We start from the raw sequence: 3,718 nt of genomic DNA on the forward strand, positions 1-3,718 counted from the left end.
CATATAGATAGCTAGCAGACACATGAAAAGGTCAACATCAATAATTATTATTGAAATGCAAATGAGATATCACAATGAGATATCACTTCACATCTGTTAGGATGGCTAACATCAAAAAGTCTACAAATAAAAATTGTTGGCGAGGATGTGAAGAAAAGGGAACCCAAGTACACTGTTGGTGGAAATGTAAATTGGTGTAGCCACTGTGGAAAAAAGTATGGAGGTTCCTCAAAAAACTAAAAATAGAACTATCATGTGACTCAGAAATTCCACTCTTTGGCATATATTTTTAAAAAAACAAAACACCAACTTGAAAAGATACATGGAAACTCATTGTTCATAGCAGCATTATTTACAATACCCAAGAAGATGTGGAAGCAACCTAAGTGTCCATCAACAGATGGAGGTGCCATCTGCATGGAACTTCTCACCAAGCAGGGCTGGAGCAGAGCGTACTCAGTAGAGTCAGTGATCATGCAGATTAGTGCCACACTGGTGAAGGGAAAAGCACGTGTGCAGTTTGAAACCAACAAATCTCAATACAGCCTGACAAGAGCACAGCAGTCTTACATGTCCTCAGTGCAGATCCATGATAAAAACAGCTGGTATGCTCCCCCGAAGGAAGATGGCTAACCCTGGAGTGCCATCCCCTTCTTCCTTCCCTAGGCACCACTGGACAAATTACCTTTGAGCTGTATTTGGATCTCACGCTGCCTCTGTGGTTCCCTCTCTCATTTTTCTTGGATAGCTCTGTGTATTTCAGGACAATGATGGCTATTCTAAATGCTAAGGAAAAAAAAACACGAACAGAACTGTTTCAAATACTCAAGACTGACCTACAGACCAACCAACCATGTGGCTGGAACCCTTGTTAGCAGGCATTCTTATAAAAGAAACTTTTGAGCCTCGTTATATTACTGGAAACTTAGCTGTGCTCCAGACTAGAGCCTCCTTATGTATGCTATGGATTTTTACTTTATTTTCTCTTATTTCACGTACACTGCTTTTTTTGGTTACAGTGTATGATGGATGTGTATGAAAAGAATGTATCTTTGGGAAAACAATTACAGTTTGTTAATTTGAAAATATATATATATATATATATACACAACATTCTATATATATATACATATATACATACACAATGAAATATTACTCAGCTATAAAAAGAATGAAATTCTGCCATTCACAACAACGTGGATGGACTTAGAGAGATTATTATGCTTACTGAAATAAGTCAGACAGAGAAAGACAAATACTGTATGTCAGTGGTCCCCAACCATTTTGGCACCAGGGACAGATTTTGTGGAAGACAGTTTTTCCATGGACCAGGGTGGTGGGGGGATAGTTTTGGGATGATTCAAGTGCATTACATTTATTTTTCACTTTATTTCTATTATTATTACATTGTAATATATAATGAAATAATTATACAACTCACCATAATGCAGAATCAGTGGGAGCCCTGAGCTTGTTTTCACTTGCCACTCACTGATAGGGTTTTAATATGAGTCTGCAAGCAATTGATTTATTATGGTCTCTGTGCAGTCAAACCTCTCTGCTAATGATAATCTGTATTTGCAGCCACTCCCCAGCGCTAGCATCACTGCCTCAGCTCCACCTCAGATCACCAGGCATTAGATTCTCTTAAGGAGCTCTCAACCTAGATCCCTCGCATGCACAGTTCACAGTAGGGTTTGTGCTCCTATGAGAATCCAATGCTGCCACTTATCTGACAGGAAGTGGAGCTCAGGTGGTAATGTGAGTGATGGGGAGCAGCTGTAAATACAGATGAAGCTTCACTCACTCACCGGCCGCTCACCTCCTGCTGTGCGGCCCAGGGGTGGGAGGGGGGGTGGGTTGGGTATCACTGCTGTATGTTATCACTTATGTGTGGAATCTAAAAAATAAAACAAATGAATGTATATAACAAAACAGAAACAGGCTCATAAATCTAGAAAACAAACTAGCGGTTACCAGTGGGGAGAAGGAGGGGAGGAGAAGCAAGATAAGGGTATGGGATTAAGAGATACAAACTACTATGTAAAAAGAAATAAGATACAAAGATGTAATGTATAGCACAGGGAGAAGAGCCAATACTTTATAATTTTAAATGGAGTATAATCTATAAAAAATATTGAATCACTATGCTGTACACCTGAAACTAGTATAATATAGTAAATCAATTATACTTTAATTAAAACAAAAAATGATGAATAAAGTCAGAGGATCTAATGTTAAAAAAAGTTAAAACTTACTAAAATCAAACTGCATGAAGTAAGTTATTTTTAAAAATTAAAAACATTCAGTACAGAATTAGTCTTTCATATTCACAACTAAGCATGTTGTATTCTATTCACAATATGTTTTATAAACCTAGAAAGGGTTATTCAACTTCCACTACAAGCTCCTTCCAACTCTGGTTATAATGAGGAGAAATTGTGATGCTTTGAATGCACTCTAGAGAAAGAGATTAAAATATTCCACTATCATCATTGTACTATCCGAACAAACACAGTTTCATCTTTATTACTTCTTCCAATGTGCCAGGAAGGCTTAACTAAACAGTATAATTAAATTATCATGAAATTCTTTCATTTATTTACAGAGAAACAAAATATCCTGTAGAAAGTATTAAGCAGGATACAACAAAAGGGATACATCTCATTCCTATTTGTCTCTTATGAGAAAAGAAGGGGAGAGTTTTTTCTAAAATTTTATCTCTGTTGTTTTACATATTTTCTGGCAATTTGAAACAGGAAGATAAAAATAGTAATCTTTGTGTTAAATCTAGAATGTCTATATTCTTACGATTATGTGGTATTCATTAAAATTCTATTTTACTTGATTTTATTCTCGATCTCAAAAAACCCTTGTTTATTGCACTTAATACCTCTATAAACTAGTTGGCTGAAAAGTGACAATATAGGGGATGATTTTACTTACTATTTACAACTGACCTTCCCTACCTGCTTCCCAATAAGGGAGAGTAATGTTTTTGGAGTCAAACAGACACTGGCTTGAATTCAATTTCTTCTTGTTAACTATATAATTTTATGTGAGTTACTCTTCCAAGCTTCAATTTCCTCATATCCTTAGGATGATAATAATAATAAAGTTTCACCTCAGAGTTTTGTTTCTTGAGATGGTGATTCTTAGAGTAGTGTTTATTTTATTGTATACACAAACCAAATATTACTTATCATTTTTTTATTGCTTTCATCATCATTGTTACTGATTCAAAATGAATACTGAAGTCACACTCCCTTTCACAGCAGAATTCTAAATCACAAGAAATAAATGCAAAACCAAAGATAACTAAAAACCTGAGATGTGTAGCTGCATAGATGTGTTTCTTAATCCCATGGGCTTAACATAAACAAATGTCTGCAAGGCAGAATAGTCTCATATTGCCAATCTTGGACTATTGTATTAAAATGTACCATATATAAAAAGAGTTCAAAATCCATGGGTTTGTTCTAGTTCTTTCCTCCATGATAAAATAAACTTCAGATCTCAGAACTAGTCTTACTAGCTCTTTTATACAATTTTATTTTAATTACTAAATCTTTAGAACAGCAGATCTTTCTTTTATGGATCAGCTCCAAGAGATCTATGAGCTCACTGAAATGAAGGCAAATATTAAGTATAGCTTCTTACATTGTCTCCTAGAGATGCACTTGTCTTTATCTCGTTCTTTCCTCAAGTTTTTCACTAG

The sequence above is a fragment of the Mesoplodon mirus genome, assembly GCF_964341445.2.
Source record: "Mesoplodon mirus genome assembly, chromosome: 2".
Taxonomy (NCBI): domain Eukaryota; kingdom Metazoa; phylum Chordata; class Mammalia; order Artiodactyla; family Ziphiidae; genus Mesoplodon; species Mesoplodon mirus.